Genomic DNA, 23,170 nt, shown 5'->3' with positions numbered 1-23,170 from the left:
TGGGCCAGAGTAGACTCTCCCAGTCCCTTGTGGGAAGGTCTGCCTTCCTGGAGGCAGAAGCAGGTATCTGACTTCCTGCAGAGCCCTTCCCCGGGACTCTCAGGCCGAGAAGCTAGCATAGGAGTGAACACAGGCCAGAGGCACAGACCAGCCCCCAAGCCAGATCGAATCGCGCAGGCCTGCCTGGGCCTTGGGCCCTTGAACAGCAGCAGCCTGTTCATCTGCATCCAGAAATTCGCTGGGACACCAAGAAGCAGGGCAGGAGGGAACTCACTGAGATGCTTTTTCTTCTCCCCCAACCCGGGATATCCCTCCCCCTCCCCCCCCGCCCTCCTTGTAACAGGACTCCCCTAATTGCTGCTATCCTTGTGCTGGTCACCAGAGAGCATTTCACATCAGTCTTCTGAAAAGTGCTCAAAGTAAGGGAAAACAGGGAGGCTGCTTGTAACTCTACCCAGGTCTAACCTTGGAAGGTACTTAAAGCGGTTTCAAGCCCTCTGGAAAAGAGGATGCACTTGCTCTGTCTCTTTTGTTGGCTTTTGTTGGGTTAGAGAAACAAAAGAGAAAAGCCAATAGCGAGCCGCCAGCCCTCTCAGCCGAGAGATGGTAGCAGGCCTTTGCCACCCGCACCTCCCCTCTCGTCTTGGCATCTGGGCTTTTTGGCACGACACGCCTTCTGCAGGATGCCAGGTGTAGATCAAGCTGTGTCACGTAAAAAGCAAGGGAGGAGGCAGACTGTCTCTCCCAGAGAGGGTTGGAATAGCCAGCTGGGGACACACCACGCCTTGTGTTTCCTGGGAGATGAGGTTCTGTGGGCTGGGCCGGCCCATTCTCTGGCAGGTGAGTGTGCTGGTTCTAGCCTGGGGCAGGATTGGGTGCTTCTCTGCAGGGCTGAGGCCTGACCCACAGTGCAGGGAGGGTGGGAGTCTGCTCTAAAGACCTTGCCGAGGCCCAGCACCGTAGTGCAGTGGGTGAAGCCACTGCTTGGGACAACGGCATCCCATATTGGAGTGCCAGTTCGAGTCCCAGCTGCTCTGCTTCTGCTCCAGCTCCCTGCTAATGTGCCTGGGAAAGCAGCAGAGGATGAGCCAAGGGTTTGGGCCCCTGCCACCCACATGGGAGACCTGAATGGAGTTCTAGGCTCTTGGCTCTGGCCTAGCCCAGCTCTGGCTGTTGTGGCCATTTGGGGACTGAACCAATAGCCAGAAGATATTTTCCTTTCTCTGTCACTCTACGTTTCAAATAAATCTTTAAAAAAAGAGAAGAGACATGCAGTCCGGCGCTGTGGTGCAGTAGGTTAATCCTCCACCTGCGGCACCGGCATACCATAGGGGCACCAGTTCTAGTCCCATCTGCTCCTCTTCCAGTCCAGCTGTCTGCTATGGCCTGGGAAAGCAGCAGAAGATGGCCCAAGTGCTTGGGCCCCTGCACCCACATGGGAGACTGGAAAGAAGCTCCTAGCTCCTGGCTTCGGAATTGCGCAGCTCCAGCCATTGCGGCCATCTGGGGAGTGAACCAGCGGGAGAAAGACCTTTCTCTCTGTCTCTTCCTCTCACTATCTGTAACTCTACCTCTCAAATAAATAAATAAAATCTTAAAAAAAAAAGGAGAAGAGAAGCAAGAAAAGAGAAAGAGAGAAAGACTTTGCCAGATCAAATTCAGCCCGAGGATTTGTTTCTAACCTGTATCCTATATAATCCTATAATTTTTAAAAATTAGATGTTTGTATTTAAATGTTGGGAGATTTGTATAAAGCTGCATACTTCTGGCTTGTTTGGAAAATTGGGGGTTGCCACACTGAGTCCTTATTCCCATATGGCCACATGGATGACTGTCATTCGTAAGGCTACCCTCTTTAAACTTTGTTTTAAAATTTACTTTATTTGAAAGGCAGAGAGACGTAGAGAGCTTCTATCTACTGGTTCACTCCCCGAATTGCCCACAAAAGCCAGGGCTGGGCCAGCCATGGTCAGGAGCCTGGAACTCAATCTGGGTCTTCCACTTGGGTGGCAGAGTCTACTTGAGCCGTCATCTGCTATCTCCCAAGGGACACATTAACAGGAAAATGGGTGGGAAGTAGAGCCAGGACTTGAATCAGGCACTCTGATGTGGGATGTGGGCATCCTAAGTGGCATCTTAATTGCACCAAACACCTGCCCCTGGCTGCCCCCTGTAGATGGGGCGGGTTGCCCTCCCTGCCCTGTGGCACATGCCTGCTTCATAGGAAACAGGTATACAGTGAAGAGGCCTGTGCTGAGGTCACAAGCTCACGTTGGAATTCCACAGTGGCATTGCCTGTCCCAGTGGCCAGGCCCCTTTGCAAGGCAGCTAAGTCCAAATCTGTGGGGCTGTAACTCGGGCAGCAGGGTTTTTTCATCCCTTCCAAGTGGTTCCAAAGTGCACATGCAACCAGTGCTTTTCCATGTATTAAATAGCCCTCGCTCTTGGTCAGCTGTTGACCATACACGCCCTGCCCGGCCCCAGGTGTGCCTCCCTGCCTCGTCCCTCTCAGATGCCAGTAGGCACAAATCAAAAAAGATCAGGGAAAATCCCAGGTAGTGCCAGAGGAGGGAGGGAAGACTTCCTGGAAGAGGTGGACTGAATTGAAGCAATGGGGGAGTTATGGTCCTTGCTGAAAAATGGAGTTCTGATGGTTGGCGTGGAGTCCACAGGTACTTCCAGCTCAGCTGCTTAAAATATTCTCCGCCTCATCTCTTAGCAAGTATTCATGGTTCCTGCCTGTGGATATTGTATAGTGTTTATGGTCCTTGCTCATGAATTATTAATGATTTTGAAATTGTGGTCATTGTAGTTTGCTCAAAAATCATTAGGAAGTAAATTTATCATACAGTGTTTTTAGGAAAAGAGAGAGAGGAGAGAGAGCGGGAAAGAAAAAAAATGAAATCACAGAGGAGGAAGAAATCTTATTCATTATCTAATTCATCCCGCCAGGATCCATGCTGGTGCGCAGGCCGCAGTGGTGCTCACGGACAGGGGACAGCAGGCTGCACAGGCCACAGAAGCCCCTGCGACTCTGAATTACCTAACGTAGAGCATCTAACACTTAGCAGAGAACAGCAGGCACTTCCCAGGCACCACTGCATATCCCAAGAGGGGTGCCTCCCTACCCGCCCGCTCCAGGCGCACTTCAGGCTGAACATAGCCCCTCCACTTCCTGGCTATGTGTCCCCAGGCAAGTGGGCCAAGCAGGCCAGCTCCAGGGCCGCCATCCTTAACCACTCCGAGGGGTGATCGCCTGTCATCTTGTACAGTTTATTGGAAATTCCTCAAAATGCTGTGGACAGCCCACTCTTCTACAAAATTATTAACCTCATCCACTTAGGAGAGGTTAAGGCTTCCCCTTGCCTGCACGCACAGGTGTGTACACACACACACACACACAGATGCGCAGACTCCCTGCTTTTAGCAGACTTGGTAGAAGACTAGTGACTAATTTCATTTTTCCCAAGCAAAGGAGTTGGGGGTCTCAGGACCACCACAGAGGTGGGGGACCAGGACCAAGGTGCTCTCTGGGGATCAGGTTATGTGGACAGCCGTGTCTGTCCCCGCCAAGCACCCCCATGAACAAACCTGGGCGCTGCTCTGAGTCTCTGTACCTTGTTGCCGTCTTGACGCTCTTCTCTGAGCGGGGCCGATTCTTCTCTGGAAGCCCAGCTCCGAGGCCAGAGTCTGGTCAGAAGGATCTGGGGGCGTGCAGTGCCTCAGCCCTCAATTCTTCTTTGTGGTCAGTTTCTGTGTCCTTCCAGACATACTGCACAGCTCTGCAACTGTACAGAGCATGTAGTCTGTCTCCTGTGCCCACCCATTCACAGCCTCCCCCGCTCACCACTATGTGGCATGTGGCACACGTTGTCTTGTTCCTGGACACGCCTTGGAGAGCACTCCCTGGTGGGCCATGCGGGCAGATCTTTCCATGGCTGCATAGCACTCCCTTGTGCATGTACAGGATCATGCTCCTTTATTTGGAACCAAGCAGATTTAATTTTCAGAAAGTAGCCTTATCCCAGAAGGACCAGGAGAAGCACCTTATGATCAAATACACTAATACAGGGGCTGGCCTTGTGGTGCAGTGGGCTGAGCTCTTGCTTGGTGTGCCCACATTCCACATTGGGGTGTCTGTTTCAAGTCCTGGCTACTCGGCTTTCAATCCAGCTTCCTGCTAATGCACACCCTGGGAGGCAGTAGGCGATGGCTCAAGTAACTGGGTCCCTGTCAGCTCTGTGGGAGACCCGGATGGAGTTCTGGACTCCTGGCTTCGGCCTGTGAGTCAGCAGATGGAAGAGCAGACTGGGGAGTGAATCAGCAGATAGAAGAGCACACACTCTTTTTCTCTCTGTGTTTCTTTCTCATTGCCTTTCAAGGAGATAAAAAATAAACATCAAATATACCAAGATATGTACAGCAAAATATGAATATTCACACTAAGTGAGAGAAATAAAGGCTAACCAAATGCCTGTCATGTCTATTTGGATCAGACTTTGTACTAAACAATTGCATAAATGTATTACTGGTTCCCGCTTAATGACTATCTAAGCTGTTAATGGTCTTTTGCTACTACGAGAATACTTTAAAGAATATTCTAAAGCAGATATCTTTGTGCATTTGCAGGAATAGCCAAAGGTTAAGTTCTTAAAAGTGGAATTATTGGATCAAAGGTTATGGGCTGGATTTAAACAGATGTTTCCAGTTCGTCTCCTAATGATGCGTAAGAGGGGCAGAGTTTTGATCCAGGCTACCCTACAAAGAGCTGGCCAGATTCAAGTCCGACCAACCATTTTAGCCGTCCCCTCCTGGGAACCATTCAGTGGCCACCCCTACAGTTCCCTAGTCTCCTCGTCTCCAAGAAGGTGGGAGGAGAGCGGTGCCCTCAGGGTCCTGGAAGTCATCTCAGGTGCTCCCAGCACCTGTCTTGGCTGATGGCAGGAGGCCCCAAGCATGGCGACTCTTGGTGTACGTTTCCGACTTCACTATCCAGCGAGCAAACCAGACTTCTGACTTCTCCCTCCTCTTTCTTCCTTTTCCTCAGTTGCGTCCTCAGGGTTCTCGCAACTAAAGCCTTCTGAGGAGTCAGGAGCTGCCCTTTCCGAATTTGCAGATCTCAAGTGCTTTGTTTAACACATTTTTTTTTTTTTTAAAGAAAATGCATGCTGATGAGACTATATTACAAGAGCCTGCTATGACAGTTGACATTCCAAAGTCTGTGCTTTTCCCAGAATTAGTTCATCCTTCTGGGCAGCAAAGAGCCAACTCCACTTTAGATCCAGTTGCCAAATGCTTTCCCAGTCGCGAACGCGTCATCCTTGGTCTTCCTGCTTTTGCGGGTCTTGATCTCTGGCTTTGAGAGCTCCGAGAGCGGGGCCACTGGTGACACTGACAGCTTCTGATTTATGCGGGGCGGATCAGTCCAACGGAAGGTTAAAAGCCGTGGAGCAGAGTATTGGAGCCTGTGGACCTTGGAACCAAACAGCCCGGATTCCTGGGCTGGCTGTGTCACTCAGGCAAGTGAGTTACACTCGTGTGACTCAACTTCACCCCGCTATAAGGGAGAGAGAGCATAGAACCTGCATCACAGGGTTGTGGAAAGGGTTCCAGGAGTTCCCATGTGTTGTGGCCAGTCTTGTGGTGCAGTGGGTTATGATACCAGCATCTCATATCAGAGCACTGGTTCTAACCCCAGCTGCCACACATCCAACCCAGCTGCCCGGGAAAGTGGCAGAAGATGGTTCAACATGTGAAGTGCTTCAAACAATGCTAAGGGGAAGGCATGTGCCACAGTGTTAAGACCACTTGAGATGCACATGTACCATATCAGAGGGCCTGGTGACAGACCTGGCTCCTCCAGTTCCAGCTTCCTGCTACTGCACACCCTGGGAGGCAGCAGGTGTTTGCTCAAGTAGATGAGTCCAATGTGAGAGATCCAGATGCAGTTTCTGGCTCCTGGCTTTGGCCTGACCAAATGCATTTAGGGAATGAACCAGAGGATGGAAGATCTCTCTCTCTGTTGGTTTCTCTTTGTCTCTATGCCTTTCAAATAAAATGAAAAAAAATTTTTTTTTGAAATTTAGAACAGTGGCTATTATAAAAAAGATGAGTTTATTTTGGTACCAAATATGTATTTTAATATGTATTAATTATTTGAAAGACAGGATGACAGAGAGAGAGAGAGAGAGATATCTTTCATCCACCAGTTCATTCCCCAAATGATGGCAATAGCTGGGACTGGGCTAGGCTGGGGCCAGGCTGAAGCCAGGCTCCAGGAATTCCAGGCTGGTCTCCCATGTGAGTGGAAGGCACTAAAGCACTCGCGTCATCATCTGCTTTCTTCCAGGCGCCCTAGCAGGGAGCTGGATCAGAAGCCGAGTAGCCAGGTCTCTCACTGGCACTCTGGTATGGGATGTGGTTGTCACAGAGAGTGGCTCCACCTGCTGCCCCACAATGCCCACATCATGATGCCACATACTTAGAAATCTGTGTTTACAGGGAGGTCTTCAGAAAGTTCATGCAACCTGTGGATCAGGAATAAACAGCTTGTAGATTTCAAAATGTGGGGGGCTAAAGCCGACTTAGCTTTTCATTCCATTTTCCCTGAACGTTGTGAAGTACCCTCGTGCTGGGAGCTAGTAGCCTGCTTACTAATCCCTTCAAAGTCCGAGGGGGAGGAGAAGTCAGCGCAGGATGAGGCCTGGGCGGGCGTGCCTGCCCCTTCCTCTGTCTGAAGAATGGCCGGCTTTCCTTGCCGTTCCCTTGCCTCTGAATCCGCGGCCCAGATGTAATCCGGTTGGGAGCTGCAGGTGTGTCTGCAAACGTGGTGCCCAGACCCAGGGTTAACAATGGCCAGGCCTAGCCGCGTGCCTCGGAAAGCAAGGAGAATCAGTTTCTGATAAAATGCCAGGAAGGAGATTGACACGTTTAAAACCTTCCTGATATCAGCTTAGCTTCCTGCGTGAGATTAAACTCTAGGGAAAAAAAAAAAAAATCAGAGAGCTGCAGTTTGCGGCCGGAAAGAGAGAACGTTGACAGCTTCCCCTTCCCAAGTCTGCTGTGGATAAGCTGCGTGCCTTCAACGTAGCATCATCAAAGCTGCCTCTATCCTGAGATCTTGGGCCCGAAATTGCCTTTAAAATGTCTCCTTTTGCTTCCTCCCTCCTCGCCAAAAAAACACTCTGGGGAAGAAATACGGAACAAGTATAGAAAAGAGAACTGTGCAAAGAGAAGGCGATTCCTGCAGGTTCAACCAGCCTTGTGAGAACCGTCCCTCAGGGTGGGGTGGGGCGGCTCTGGGGGAGCAGGGCCAGGGCCACAGCAGTGCCATGGCACGCGGCCTCCAGTCCAGGCTGCCGCCCCCCACCCCGATGGTCCTCCTCTTCTCTGACGAGAGCCAGTGGTTCTATGGTGTTGACTCTGCGGAGAGTCACAGGCCACAACTCTCAGACTCTGCTCAGTAGACAGAAGCCTCCCTCACAGCAGCTGCAACCAGAAAGGGGAGATTTGTGGCCTTACCTAACTGAAAAGTGCAGGGGCGGACAACATCAGGCGTGGCTGGATCCAGGTGCTCTGACCCAGTTCCTCTGGACTCTGCCTTCTTCTCCCCCAGCCTGTTCCTTGTCGGCGGCATGGTGACTGCCAGCAGCCCCAGGCTTACCCCACAGAGGCCAGATAGTGTAGAGGGACGAGCTGCATGGCCCAAGGAGTCCCACCTCATCACTTCCCCCCAAAGCATCCCTCCCACTGAGCTTCAGTCCCTTCAAATACAGAACAGGGATAGTGCCAGCCCCCGCCTCACTGGGGTGTCAGAGGTGCTTAGAAAATGTGCCTGGCACATCGAAAGCCCCTTTTTCCCCCTCTCCTTCCTGTCATTGGTATCATCCTCTCAACAGCTGCTGCAGCACGAGAGCTCCTGGGCCAGGGCAGCTGTTGAGGCAAGCCTGCGAATTGAGACGCACTAGTTAGTGTCTGGCTGCACAGCCTCCCAGGGAGAAAGGGCGGCTGGGGTCAGTCTTGAAGTAAGCGCACGGTACCGAAGGGTGCTTTCCCAAGGGAGCAATCAGGAGCCCCATTGCCAGGAGAAGGGAAGATGGATCGTGTGTAGGCAAAAAGCAACAGCTGTCAGCGTCCTGGCTGCTCCGCAGTGGGAGCGGTGCACCTGCCAGATGGCTGGTGGTTAAAAATGGCTTTCACGTCCATTGTCTCCCTCACTCCTCGTGGTCCCCTGGTGAGGTAAGCAGTGTTAGCCGCATCTTGCAAGGGAGGCCATCTAGGCTCAGCGCAGGGAGGTGCCTGCCTCGGTTGACACAGCCAGCGCCAGGCAGAGCTGGTTCCGTGGATGCTGGCAAAATGGCAGGAGCGTGGATCGCTTTTGGAGGGCGGCAGCAGAACCTTAGGCAAGTTCCTTAATCAGCCTGGGGCTCAGGCTTTTTTTTTTTTTAAACTTTTGAAAAAGATCTGTTTGCTAGTTTACTCCCCAATGCCCACAACAGCCAGGGCTGGGCCAGGCCAAAAACCAGCAGCCCCAGCGCTTGCTTTGGTAGCCCATGTACTAAAACTGGAACCATGCAGAGAGGATTAGCATGCCTCTGTGCAAGGATGACATGCAATCTCATGAAGCAGTCCATATTTTTCTGACAACATGCTCTTCTTTCCCACAAAAAAAGAAAAGGAATGAAGAGGGGGAAATAGCGAGGACTCTAGGGGTACTAGTAATATTTTGTTTCTAATTTGGGTGTTGGTTATGAGTGTGAACAGGGAACAAAAAACTCATCTGTATACTTCCATGCATGTCTTCAGTATGTATACTGCATTTCAGTAAAATGCTTAAAAAAAAAAAAGCCAGGAGCCCAGAACTCAGTCTGGGTCTCCCATGTGGGTGGCAGGGGTCCAAGCCTTTGCGCCATCATCACCTGCTGCCTCCCATGGTGTGCATTAGCAGGAAGCTGGAATTGGGGGAGAAGAGCCCCGACTTGACCCCAGGTGTTCCATTATGGGGTGAGAGCATCCCAAGTGGCATTTTGTCTGCCGTGCCCAATACGTGCTCTAGTTACTGTGTCTGTACAATGGCGCATGGCAGTGCTTCCTCCCCGAGGTGTGTGAGGACCCTGCGCGGAAGAGGAGGGAGTTAAAGGTAGGAAGCCTAGCCCTGCTTGGGACGCTGGCTGGCTGTCCTCTTGCCAGGAGCCTGCCGAGGCTCCTAACCAGACAGGAGGATCTCACGCCTAGGACTTCAGGCTTGGACAGGTGACTAGGCAGGCAGGGATAATGGAATCGGGCACGGTCTGATGCTCACTGCCCCCAACTCAGTGCAGTTAACAAGACCTGGATCCTAACTAAAGAGACTGAATACCACCTCCCCACCTGCACTGAATAATTCAAACAAAACCCATGAAGTAAGGGTAGTGAGGTTTAGCAAAGTTCTGGGCTGCTTTTACTAGGATAACTGCTTCAACTTTTTTTCTTTTTTAATATATAAAAACAACTCAGAAAATTTTCTGGGAAGTGGGGGGTACAGATGGGCATTTGGCGCAGCACTTAAGATGCCTCTTGGGATGCCCACACCCGCATATCCGAGTGCCAGTTTGAGTCCCAGTCCTGCTTTTAATTCCAGCTTCCTGCTAATGAGCACCCTGAGAGGCGGCAGGTGTGTTGGTTCAAGTACTTGGGACCCTGCCACGAACACAGGAGACCCAGGTTGAGTTTTTGGCTCCAGCCCTGGCTGTCATGGGCATGTGGGGACTGAAGCAGTAGATGGAAGATCTTTCTTTCTGTCTCTGTTTCTGCCTCCTGGCTTTTCAAATAAATAAAAATAGCTAAATCTTAAAATAAGTATCCTTTGGGCCACCCATGCTTTGTTTTTGCTCTGGGAGGTGACTGGGTACATAAGAGGTAGAACGGCAGAGTGGGCCAGGCCAGGACTAGGGTCTGGGTTAGGCGGCCTATGTTTGCTTACTTTCCAGTGTTATTTTTAATTTATTAATTTATTGATATATAATTTATGTACAATAAAATGGACAATCCTAAGCATATACTTCTAGGATTTTTATAGATAAGTACCTCTGTGTTAGCACTGTCCACATAAAAAATAGAATATTTCTTTTTTAAAAAAAGATGTATTTATTTTATTTGAAAGGCAGAGTTACAGAGAGGCAGAGGCAGAGAAAGAGAGGTCTTCCATCTGCTGGTTCACTCTCCAGATGGCCACAACTGCCAGAGCTGTGTCAATCCAAAGCCAGAAGCCAGAAGCATCTTCCAGATCTCCCATGTGAGTGCAGGGGGCCAAGGGGTTAGGCCATCTTCTACTGCTTTCCCAGGCCATAGCAGAGAGCTGGATCAGAAGTGGAGCAGCCAAGACTTGAATCGGCGCCCTTATGGGATGCTGGCACTGCAAGCAGTGGCTTTACCCACTATGCCACAGTGCCAGTCCCTAGAATATTTCTTGCACCTCAGGGGCCTTCTGTATGTCTCTCCCAGTTAATATACCTCTTCAAAGATAACCACTATGTTTTATTTTTAAGATTTACTTATTTATTTGAAAGGCAGAGTGACAGAGAGGCAGAGGCAGAAAGAGAGAGAGAGAGAGAGGTCTTACATCTGCTGATTCACTCCCTAAAAGGCCACAACGACTGGAGCTGGACCAACCCAAAGCCAGGAGCCAGGAGCTTCTTCCAAGTCTCCCATGTGGGTGCAGGGGCCCAAGGACTTGGGCCATCTCCACTTCTTTCCCAGGCCATAGCAGAGAGCTGGATCAGAAGGGCAGCAGCCAAGACTTGAACTGGCGCCCATATGGGATGCTGGCACTGCAGGCAGTGCTTCACCTGCTTTGCCACAGCGCCAGCCCCAGTAACCACTATCTTGACTCAGGTTGCTATAAATGGAATCACAGAATAAGTACTTTTTGTGTCTTTCTTTTGCTAAACGTATCTTGAGATTCATTCACATTTTTAAATGCATCAGCAGTTTCTTCTTAGACCTGCAGTTCTTAGAAACATTAAATTGCAAATTAATTCAAGTTCATTGTCATTATTAGGTTTTCACATTTGCACATGTAAATAACCTCTCCCCTTCAAATTCTGCTCAGTCTCCTTCCTCTCCATAGAAATAACCTTTGTTACCAACTAGATGTTCATTCTTTTAGAGGTTTTTCTAGTCTTGCATCTCCATTCATTGTTTCAGTTAGGAGTCCAAGTATCAGAAAACCCAACCAATAATGGCCTAAACCAAGGGTCAGCAAGGTTTGTCTGTAAAGGACATTTGAACATTTGCGAGGTACCCACTGTATCTCACAGGCACTCAACTCCACCACTGAGCGTGAAAGCAGCCAGAGACACTATGTGAATGAGTGGGCATGGCTGTGTCCCACTAACACTTTATTACAAAAGGAGGCAGCTGGCCAGATTTGGCCTGTAACCATCATTTGCTGACCCTTGCCTTAAAAATAGGGGTTGGTTGGGTTCCTACTGCAAGAAACCTGGAAATAGCCTCATGAGGAAAGCAATTTACATCTCTACCAAAAATATTCGAGAAAGCCTATTATCTAAACCTTGCCCATAGTGAATATGGACATCGTTCCCACTTTTTGTCAGTCCTCTTTGCGTTTACTCCTGCATTTTGGGTAAATGCCTCCACCTTGTCTTCCAGAGCACCGATTTTCTCTCTATCTGTTTCTATTCAGTGTCTTTTGCTTTTTTTTGTTTTGTTATAATGATTAAATCTTTTATTTGTGATTTCTTTTTTTTTTTTTTTTTTTTGACAGGCAGAGTGGACAGTGAGAGAGAGAGACAGAAAGGTCTTCCTTTGCCGTTGGTTCACCCTCCAATGGCCGCCGCGGCTGGCGCGCTACGGCCAGCGCACCGCGCTGATCTGATGGCAGGAGCCAGGTGCTTCTCCTGGTCTCCCATGGAGTGCAGGGCCCAAGCACTTGGGCCATCCTCCACTGCACTCCCTGGCCACAGCAGAGAGCTGGCCTGGAAGAGGGGCAACCGGGACAGAATCCGGCTCCCCAACTGGGACTAGAACCCGGTGTGCCGGCGCCACAAGGCGGAGGATTAGCCTAGTGAGCCACGGTGCCAGCTCTTATTTGTGATTCTAATTCATCCTTTTCTGTAGTGGGCTCCTCCTGCTTCGTGGTCACGATGTCTTCTCCCACCCATTTGATCATACGTGATTGTTTTAAATGCCTCCACTTGCATTGTCACCTGTTGTGTGGTTGTTAGTTTTTATACAGGTTGAATATCCTATATCCCAATTGCTTGGGTCCAGAAGCGTTTCAGATTTCAAGGATTTTTGATTTTGGAATATTTGCATACACTTTACTGTTTAAGTGTATCTTATCTAAAAGCCTTGTTTTATTTTTATTTATTTATTTTTTAGTATTGTATTCTCCTTTATTTCTCTTTCCTGTGTCTAGCACAGTGGCAAACAAATGGTGGATACCTTGTAAGTGTTTGCCAAATTAAAAGCCTTGTTTTATAAAGACTTATTTATTTATTTGAAAGGCAGAGTTATATAGAGAGAGGAGGTGACAGAGAGGGAGAGAGAGATCTTATACCTTCTGGTTCACTCCTAAATGGCCACAACAGAGTAAAAAGGAGAGGGAGGGAGAAAGAGAGAGAGAGAGAGAGAGAGAGAGAGAGAGAGAGAGATTTTCACCTGCTGGTTCATTTGCCAGGTCAAATCCAGGAGCCTGTGGCTCCATCTGGATATCCCACGTGGGTGACAGGAGCTTGGGCCATCTTCTCTTGCTTTCCCAGGCACATTAGCAAGGAGCTGGATTGGAAGTGGAGCAGCTGGGACTTGAATCAGTTCTCTAATATGGGATGCCAGTGTTACAGGTGGTGGCTTTACACTGGCTCCCAAATCTAAATATCTTTTTTTTAAAAATTTTTATTTATTTATTTATTTTTAATTTTTGACAGGCAGAGTGGACAGTAGAGGGAGACAGAGAGAAAGGTCTTCCTTTTTGCCGTTGGTTCACCCTCCAATGGCCACCGCGGTAGGCGCGCTGTGGCCGGCGCATCGCGCTGATCCGATGGCAGGAGCCAGGTGCTTCTCCTGATCTCCCATGGGGTGCAGGGCCCAAGCACTTGAGCCATCCTCCACTGCACTCCCTGGCCACAGCAGAGAGCTGGCCTGGAAGAGGGGCAACCAGGACAGAATCCAGCTCCCCAACCGGGACTAGAACCCGGTGTACCTGCGCTGCAAGGCGGAGGATTAGCCTAGTGAGCTGCGGCGTGCCGGCCTCCAGATCTAAATATCTTCGGTGCCCATGTGATGCTTAAAGAGTTTCAGCTTCTGGAACACTTTAGATTTGGGATTTCTGGTTAAGGCTGTTCAACCTGTATTTGTTAAATTGGGCCCTGTCTTCCATGGTGTTGGTATCCCTGGACCACCTGGAGCTCTTGTGTGTATTGTGACACGTGCTCTTGTGTGTACTGTGACTTCCTGTTTCCTTGTCTGTGGATGGATTGTATGCAGAGGACAGAACTAGGTAAAGAAGGGTGATGCCAGCCGTCCATCTTCGGAGCTTGCTGTCTTCCTTTTCCCCTGGCCACGTCCTGCCTTTCTGTCTCACAGCACCACAGTCAGAGCTGCAAGGGCTGGATGGACCTTAAAGAGCTTCCTGCTGGTATGCCCATGAGTTTTCAACGAATCTCTTTGACCTTCAGGCTGGACCTTGTCTCCCTGGGGAATGTGCTGTCTCCCTCCTGCCTTTGTAGCAGTCCTGCCTGGCTTCTGCTTCGGCCTGTGTTTCTTTTCATTAGTCCAGTCCTGTCTGCCGGCCATTTCCCAGGGCTTCTTCAGCAGTTTTCACCAGCTGGTGACACCACATGCTGTCATAGATGTTAAGTGGTGTCATTTCTGGGCACTCGGGTAGGAGAGGCTGAGGGGTGTCCTTGCTCTGGGTCTTCCCAGCTCAGCTTGGTCTCAAGGGGACTTCTTGATAGAGTTTTCACCTTCCCGGTCACCTTCATCTGGACAAGTCCATCCATCTCCAAAAATACACTGTCTCAGGACCAAACAGAATATTCCAGCTGTGAACCGCTGAGCGCAGAATGCAGGGATGAAGGGCACATCCTAATGAGCACCGAGTTCACAGTCTGTGCTCCCTCAGTCAGGTCTCCTCACCTCCCTGAGCCTCGCCAGCCTCACCTGTCAAGTGGGGAGGACGGTGATAACGCCCACATCACAGGGCTAGCGAGTGGATCGTCCGGAACAGTGGCTGTCAGGTGTTCAGTGCAGGGCCTGGCACACAGTAGGTGCTCAAGCATGTCTGTGCCCTTCCTCTCTCTCAGTGTGAGCAAGTAGTTGTGTTGGTAGGAGTTTCTGGCAGCCACACCAGCCTGTTGGCTCATACTGAGCAAGCCCAGGAACTGGAAAAACCATCTTGCGTGTCATGAACCTTTCCCGTGCTACCTACCCCTCCCAGCAGCTCCCCTTGTATGGAACCTTTATCTTGGCAGTGACACATTTTACCAAGCTGTTCTCACTCCATCTCCAGCCTGTAGAAGTTGATCTGAACTCAGATTCCGTCACCCAGTTTTTCCCATGTGTTACTCATCTGAATATCATCCACAGACTTAATAAACAACCTTCCATAGCCAGACCCAGCCATTGATAAAATTACAGTGCTGTAGGACCAAGGACAGGGCCCCTTGGTATGCCCCGCCCCCCTTTCCAGGGAGGACTAATTTAGATGCCTGGGCGAAGTGATTCATCTGTCCCGTTCCTGTAATAGCGTGTCCTTGTGGCTTGCTTATCATAATAATATTAGAGACCGTGTATTGGTTGTTATTTACCAAGGCCAGACACTGAGGGAAGTGTTTTTCATACATTGCTTTCTTATTTCTTAGAGCCACTCTGCAAGGGATTTGTATTACTTAGGACTTGGTTAAAAAAATAATAATAATAAACTCCATCTAGTTTAGCAGAAAGGGAACTAAATTACTGCATCACAGGGCCCTGAAGAGGGGATGTGTCACAGGAGCCCAGAGCGAGGATGCATCTGGGTGTTAAGAACAAGTGAAGGGGGCAGCACTGTGGCGTCCTACGCTAAGCCTCCGCCTGTGGCGCTGGCATCTCATATGGGCACCGGTTCATGTCCTGGCTGCTTCTCTTCCAATCCAGCTCTCTGTTTATGGCCTGGGAAAGCAGTGGAGGATGGTCCAAGTGCTTAAGCCCCTGCTCTCAAGTGGAAGACCCAGAAGAAGCTCCTGGCTCCTGGCTTCAGATCGGCTCACCTCCAGCCATTGCGGCTGTTTTGGGGGTGGACCAGTGGATGGAAGACCTTTCTCTCTGTCTGTCCCTCTCTCTGTAACTCTGCCTCTCAAATAAATGAATAATTTTTTTTTAAAGCAAAAAACAAGTCAAGGCTGGCATTGTGGCACAGCAGGTTAAGCCACCACTTGCAATGCTGGTGTCCCATATCAGAGAGCCAGTTCAAGTCCTGGCTCCTCTGCTTCCAATCCAGCTTCCTACCAATGTGCCTGGAAAGCAGCAGATGATAGCCCAGGTACTTGGGCCCCTGTCATCTATGCGAGAGACCTGGACAGTTCCTGGCTCTTGTTTTGACCTGGGCCCCAGGCCTGGCTGTTGCGGGCATTTGGGGAGTAAACTAGGAGATGGAAGATCTGTCTATCTCTTCCTCTCTCTCTCTGTCTCTCTCCCTCTCTCTGTCTGCCTTTCCCTCTCTCTGTTGTTCTGCTTTCAAATAAATAAGTCTTGTGTCACTGAGGGCTGGCCAGTGACTCAAGCCAGGGAGCCACCCTGTGTCATCACCATGGTTCAGTTCTGGATCAGGGCTCTGCAATCCATGGTTGGTTGGTTGGTTGGCTGGTTTGCTTATTTCTTTGGTGGTTTGGCTCACCTCAGCCTGGCCAAGGGCTCAGAGCCAATTTCATGGAGGGACTTGATACTAAAATTTACCAGCACAGACTCGAGTCCAGCAGGGCTCGGTTCAGACACTAGCTCTGTCACCTGTCATCAGATGACGCTCTGTGCCTTGGTTTCCTTAACTGTGATATGGCGATAATAATGGCTACTTTGGCAGTTGTTGCAATGATTTAATGAAATAATGCCTGCAAGCCACTCAGCAGAATTGATGACTCAGCACAGAGCAATGGACTCTGTAAACAGTAGCATTTTAACAACTGTGCAACAACACAACGGAAAGCATGGGAGGCTAGAGGACAAAGACTTACACTTTAAAACTTATTTATTTAATTGATTTGAAAGGTAGCAAATGGTTCCCTTTCTAACTGCCTCAACAGCCAGGGCTGGGCCAGGCCAAAGCTGGGAGCTGGGAACACAGTCCTGGTCTCTCACACTGGTGGCAGGGACCCACATATTCAGTCATCACCTGCTGCCTGCCAGGCTGGACGTTAGCAGGAAGTTGGCTCAGACTCCAACCCAGGTACTCTGAAATGGGATGCAAGCACCCCAAGCATCTTGTTAAACATTGCACCAAACGCCTACTCCAAAGAGAACGTCTTTAACTCAGCCCACAGGACAAGGGGTGGGAAGTGGAGTGGCCAGAAGGTCAGGAGGAAGTGACATTGAAGCTTGCTGGTCTGGAGCTTTGGGGTAAGGTTCAGAATGATGGATAAGAAGTGGGGTGGTGGGTGGGGATGGCATTGTGACACAATGGATTAGGCTACCACCTGCAACACCAGCATCCCTATGGGCACTGGTTTGAGTCCTGCCTGCTCTGTTTTCAATCCAGCTCCCTGCTAACGTGACTGGGAAAGCAGCACAAGATAGACCCAGTACTTGGATCCCAGCACCCAAGGGGGAGACCTGGCTCCTTGTTCCTGGCTTTGGCCTGGCCCAATCCTGCCTGTTAGGGCAGATGCAGATCTCTCTCTCCCTCTCTCCCTCTCTCCCTCTCCCTCTCTCCCTCTCCCTCTCCCTCTCTCTCCTTTCAAATAAGCATATCTTTACACAAAAGAGAAGAGAGGTGGTTACATGAGCATATGTGGGAGTTCACGGGACCCCTGGGTAGTTCACTGTGGTGGAATCCAGCACGTTTGGAGCAAACGGGTCACTGAAGCTGCCAGCATTCCTCTGGGCCCTATGAAACAGGCTCTGCTCATCCACTTGGCAGCTGCCAGGTGCCAGGCACTTTGCCCACGCCTGGACATTCCCCATGAACAGCAGACACAGAGCCACACCTTCATGGACTAAATGTGAGGTATCCAGAAAGCCCACGGGTCTTCAGGAAGGCCTCACTGCAAACCTGAGCAGAGACGGCAGGCAGATGAGAGCAGCTGTGCAGATCTCTGGGAAAAGAGTGTGTTGGCAGAGTCAACAGCCAGTGCCAAAGCCCTGGGGCCCTCGGCATCTGTGTGGCTAAAGCAGAGAGGACTAGGGACAGAGGGCTCAAGGGCAGGCCGTGGAGGGCCTCATGCCCATCTGTCAGGGCTTGGGCTTCTGCTCTGTAGAGCTGGGAGCTGTGCTCCCCGCTGTGTGGGGGAACGGATGGGGCAGAGGGAGGGGTTCAAGGCAGACATTGCACAACCTGGGAGGGGTGATGGGGGCTTGTTCTGGCGGAGGGAAGCAGGTGAGGTGCTGAGAAGGGGCGGGGCCGGGGCTTGTTGGGTGGGAGAGAACAAAGGAATTCAGAAGGTGCTGAGCTTGGTGTCTGAGTGGTGACAGATTTCTGGTGTCCTGAGATGCCAAGGATTGAGGGCAGGTTGGAGGGGATGTCCGGAATTTGGAGTAAAACCCACAAAGCCCTTGAGTGGGTGATGGATAAGGAACTGGATTCAGGGGAAAGCGTGTTGAGCCGAGAGTGTCTGGAATGTGGAGCCACTGATTTTTTTCCCTTTTGGAGGAGAGACATGGGAGGGGCTGAAGTTATTACTCACACACGTGATACCAGAAAGCACCTTCCTCTGAGACGTTCTTTGTAGCCTTCTGCATAAAGCTAAAATCCCTCTGCCAATTCCCATCCCTTCCTGATCCCTTCCTGGAGGAACTGTTGCCATAAACTTGGCATGGATCCTCCCAGAACTTTCTCTGTGCATTTATATACCTGAGTATACCCATAAAATATACAAGGGAGTCTTCATGGAAAATGTATGCTATGAAAAAATTTTGCACCAAAATAAGCATCTTTTAATTCTATTTTCCACAAACTTTTTGAAATTCTCATATATATATATATATATATATATATATATATTTAATGTGCATTTTCTTACTTTGTCATCATATTGAATGTGTTGTTTGGCAGTATGCTCCTGGAACTTGGAACTGGCCTATTCTTCTTAGACTGTGTGTCTTGAAGATTTGTCCTTGTTGTTATCTAGCCCTTTTAAAAGAACCTATTGCACAATATTCCCTGGTTGCACAGACTGTGGGTCACAGAGCTATTCCCCACTTGGAGGACTTGGGGCTTATTTCCAGCTGGCATTTGGCACATTCTTGGCCAGGCACCAGTGTGACTCTTTCCTTAGGTTGGATTGCAAGGAGCGGCATGGCTGTGTCTGAGCAGGTTGAAGCTTTGCAGGGTTTGGTTTGGTTTTGTCTTGTTTTAGGGGAGACTGCATCATGGCTCCCCTGAGCGCCTTTGTTAACTTACTTGCCCAGGCACGGGCAGGTTCTCAGTGAAGGAAGCCACCAAGCTCTGAGCAGAACACAGTGGCTGTGGGCTGGAAGGAGTGAGCAGGAAGCTGAGAGCACGTGGAATGTGTGGGCTGCTCTTCCACTCTTGGGGATCTGTGTTTGGCAGTGGGCATTTGGCACAGTGGTAAAGACTCAACTTGGGAAACTCACATCTCATATCACAGGGCCTGTATTCAAGTCCCAGGTTTGTACTGATTCCAGCTTCCTGCTAATGTGGACCCTGGGAGGGCACAGGTGATGGCTCTAGTCATTGGATCCCTGCCACCCACGTGGGAGAGCTGGATTGAGTTCCTGGCTTCTGGCTTTGGCCTGGCCCAGCCCTGACTGTTATGTACCTTTGGGGGCGTGAACAGGTGGATAATAGAGTGCTTTCTATCTCTCTGTGTGCCTTTCAAGTAAAATGAAAATAAAGGACTGGTATTGTGGCACAGCAGATTGAGCCATGCATGGCCTGCAGTGCTGGCATCCCATATGCACGCTGATTGGAGTCCTAGCTGCTCCACTTCCTATCCAGATCCCTGCTAATGCACCTGGGAAAGCAGCAGAAGATGGCCCAAGTGCTTGGACCCTGCACCCGTGTGGGAGACCTGGAAGAAGCTCCTGGCTCCTGGCTTAGCCTGGCCCAGCCCTGGCTGTTGTAGCCATTTGGGAAGTAAACCAGCAGTTGGAAGCGTGCACTCACTGTCTCTGTAACTCTGCCTTTCAAATAAATAAATCTTGTTTAAAAAAATAAAAGTAAGTAAAAATGAACAGAAAATAAAGAACATGTGTTTGGAGAGGACACAGGCCACCACGCTAGCTAAGGAGACTCTCCCAGTCCTTTGCTTCCCTCCTAAAAACAGCAGCACAGCCTGCGTGCCTGGCCTTCTTCCCCGCCTCACCAGCTTCAAGTCATCCCCTTTTGACAAACACCGGCAGAGACGTTGTCAGACTCTGTTTTCATCAGAGTAGACCAAGCCTTCTGTCACCGGGCCCCTTACTCTGCCTTGGTGTCCTGGATCCTGCCTCGTGCCACCACCTGGTACCGTTCCTTGCCTGCCATCCGCGATGACACCTTCAAGGGCTGGTGCACTAGTGAAGTGGTGATTGTCACCGCCTGGTGCCTGTTCTGAGGGTGTGATTGCAACCCCTCTCCCGGAGCCAGGCCAAATCCTACAACCAGCTGCTCTCCCAGAAACAGTTTAGCTCAGCCACTTCCTACACAGAGAAAGGGAAGTTACATCCTTAAAAAAAAGAGAGAGATGTCATTTTTTTTTTCTTTGCGTGAATTTCAGGTGGGTGTTGGCTTTGTGGTGAAAACTGCTTGCAGGGTTAGCTGAGGGAGCTGGTCTGGGATCACCTGTGAGTTTAGCATTCACCATAATTAGAAATAGTAAAAATACCCTTGCTTGCTTTATTTAAGTGGCAGAGAGGCAGTGACAGAGCCTAGAGCCCCTATCCACTGATTCACTCCCCTACATGCCCACAACAGCCAGGGCTGGGCTAGGCTGAAACTGGGAGCTGGGAATGCAGTCCTGGTCTCCTCCATGGGTAGCAGGGACTCAGGTACTTGGTGCCATCACCTGTTGACTCCCAGGGTCTGCACTGGCAGGAAGCTGGAATCAGGACCTGGAGCTGGGAATCAAACCCAGGTGCTCCTATGTGGAATGTGAGCTTATTAACCAGTGCCTAAACCACGAGGCTGGGCACCTGCCCCTAGAAACATTTCAGTGTTTCCAGTCTAGTCGTTAACATTTATCAGGCATACATTAGGGGCCAGTGCTGTGACATAGTGGGTGAAGCTGCTGCCTGCAGTGCCAGCATCCCATCCCATATGGGCTCCAGTTCGAGTTGCGGCTGTTCCACTTTCGATCCAGTTCTCTGTTATGGCCTGGGAAAGCAGTGGAAGATGGCCCGGGTCCTTGGGCCCCTGCACCTGTGTGGGAGACCCAGAAGAAGCTTCTGGCTCCTGGCTGTTGCAGCCATCTAGGGAGTGAACCAGCAGATGGAAGACCTCTCTCTCTCTCTCTCTGCCTCTGCCTCTCTGTAACTCTCCCTTTCAGATAAGTAAATAAACCTTTTTTTAAAAAAAATCATACATTATGTGCCAAAAACCATTTTATATTTATATAGTGGAGGTTTCTAATTATCATCCCATTACTTTTGCACATTTTTTTGAGATACAGTTCACATAACACAAAATTTACTTTAAAATGTACAATACTTAGTATATTCACAATGTTGTTCAGCCATCGCCACCATCTGTTTCCAGAATGTTCTCATCACTTCACACAGAAATCCTGTACCTATCAGCTGTCAGTCCCGATGCCTGCCTTCCCCATCCCTGGTGACCAGTGATCTCCTCTCTATCTCTATGGATTTGCTTGTTGTGGACATTTTGTAGAAATGCGATCATAAATATGTGACCTTCTGGGTCCCACTTCCCTCTCGGCATAACGCCTTCCATTCCCCCCGTGCTGTGGCTGATAGCAGTGCTCTCCCGCTCCCTGTGACTGCTGTGCACTGGATGTGGTTGGTTCCCAGCGTCCGTGTGGTGCTGAGAGACTGAGGGCCTAAGAGGCATCTGGATCATGAGCGAGCTGCCCTCAGGAAGGGGTTGATGCAGTTCCCATGAGAGCCGGTTGTTAGCAGAGCGAGCGTGGCTTCCTTGCCTTCCGGTCCTGCCAGGCGCTCTTCTCTCCCATACACGCCTGCTTGCTCTTCTGCCCTCCGCCCCGAGGCTCTGACCAGAAGCCAAGCACATGCCATGCTCTTGGCCCTCCAGAGCCATGAACCAGAATCAGTCTGTTTCCTTTGCACATGACCTAGCCTCAGGTGTTTTGTTATGGCAACAGAAAACAGAGCAAGACAGTGAGCAAGTAAGAGTCCACTGAATGGGCGTACCACAGCCTGTTCACCCAGTCACCTGCTGACTGACAGGTGGGGCCCTTGCACCTTTGTGGCTGTTGTGAATAGTGCTGCTATGCATCATCATGTGGTTTTGTAATTCATTTTATTTATTTATTTATAAAGTCAGAGAGAGAGAGAGAGAGAGAAAAGGGAAGTGAGAGACAGAGGAGAGAGCTGTCATCCACTGGTTCACTCCCTGAATGGCCAAGCACTGGGCCTTCTGTCCAGCTCTCCTTGCTGGGTAGCAGGGCCCACGTGGCTGAGCCAGTACCTGCTTCACCTGCTGACCCCAAGGGTGCACAGCATCAGGAAAGTGGCATTGGAAGCAGAGCTGGGACTTGAACCCTGGCCCTCCAGAATGAGATGCAGGGATCCATGCTACACGGCATCTTAACTGTGCAGCCAACGCCCACTCCCGTCATCCCCGCTATGACAGTGCAAGTGCCATTTTCCATTCCTCCTGCCAGGCCAGGGTCCGCAGGCTGAGAGCCTTTGGCATCAGTGGACTCCTCTTCCAGGTGCCATTTCTAAAGGGGCCTCAGCATCCTGACCACCCCCTCGGCTGCTCAGCTGGCAAAGGAAGACCCGGTGATTGAGGGCCCTGTGTCCCACCCCTCTACGGTGACCATAGCTCAGAATTAAAACCCGGGGCTGTGACCTGAGGAATTCATGGTGTTTTTGAGACTTGAGTCTGGCCTCTCTGAATTCAGGACTGTGTAGCAAATCCTCGCTGAGTCACGATGATCTGTCCAGTTCAGAAATGCAGGCACACGCAGCAAGTCTCAGCCCTGTCCTGGGAGCTCGTGGTCAGGGAGGAAAGATGCGCTGTCTCAGGTTCTGCAGGAGCTGTGCCTATGGGTTTCCCGGGGAGGGCTCTTGAGAATGAGACCTGTAGAGAGTGAAGGGATGCCACAGGTGCTGGTGGGGCTGGCTGGTTCTTCCCAGATATCCCCAGCTGAGGCAAGGAGCTGGGGTCTTTGTAACCTTGGCACCAGGCAGTATCCCATGGCAGGGATAACCCTGGGCATGACGGGTTTCCACCTGGGAAGGGGCCCAGCTGTGAGCCACCAGGTGCCATCCGTGCTCCGGCAGCTGGGGTGTGATGAGTCACCTGGGGCTGCACTCAGCTCAGTGCCTAAGGCCATGTCTGTGTGCCCTGGACAAGTGCTGAGCAGAGGGAGGTCTGGAAATACGTTGGGAACTCAGCTGAGGCAAGGCAGGACCCTGCCTGGGCTGGGTACTAGAAGAGAAGAAGCAGTGTGTCACTGTGCTGCAAAGGCCTGAACTCCAAATGTCCACATGGTGCCAGCCCATGGCTGCTCCCCTTGGGGGCTGTAAGGGCCCTCAGCATCAGTGGTGGCACTGCCTTCCAGTTCCACAGGCCAGAGCCAGACTCATCCGCATTACCTGCCTCCCGACCGCCACCTCTTCCCAGCCCGTCACTAGGCACTTGCCGTGGCCCTGAAAATCCCTTCTCCCTATCTCCTCCAGGCTGGGGACCCCTGCGGTCAGAGCACCTGCAGCAGCCTCCTGCCTGCTCCCAGCACCCACTCTTGGCCACCCCAACCCTTGTTCCAACTCCCACCCACCCCTCCAGTAACACAACATAGCTTCCTTAGGGTCTGGGTGTCAGGCCAGTACTCCCTGC

At 50.6% G+C, this 23,170-nt stretch overlaps 1 protein-coding gene and 1 non-coding gene across 2 annotated transcripts in view; both read left to right on the top strand.

The window, feature by feature from the left end:
* Positions 1 to 23,170, top strand: part of LOC133750825 (katanin-interacting protein-like) — a 195,425-nt gene that overhangs the window by 30,798 nt on the left and 141,457 nt on the right. The window lies entirely within an intron of this gene.
* On the top strand, positions 8,534 to 8,639 carry LOC133751131 (U6 spliceosomal RNA). Its single transcript, XR_009864765.1, has one exon. It is a non-coding gene; the product is annotated as a U6 spliceosomal RNA (small nuclear RNA).

This window comes from Lepus europaeus, chromosome 21 (assembly GCF_033115175.1).
Source record: "Lepus europaeus isolate LE1 chromosome 21, mLepTim1.pri, whole genome shotgun sequence".
Classification (NCBI taxonomy): domain Eukaryota; kingdom Metazoa; phylum Chordata; class Mammalia; order Lagomorpha; family Leporidae; genus Lepus; species Lepus europaeus.
Note: the sequence above shows the minus strand (reverse complement) of the source record. Positions and strands in the feature narration are given on the sequence as shown.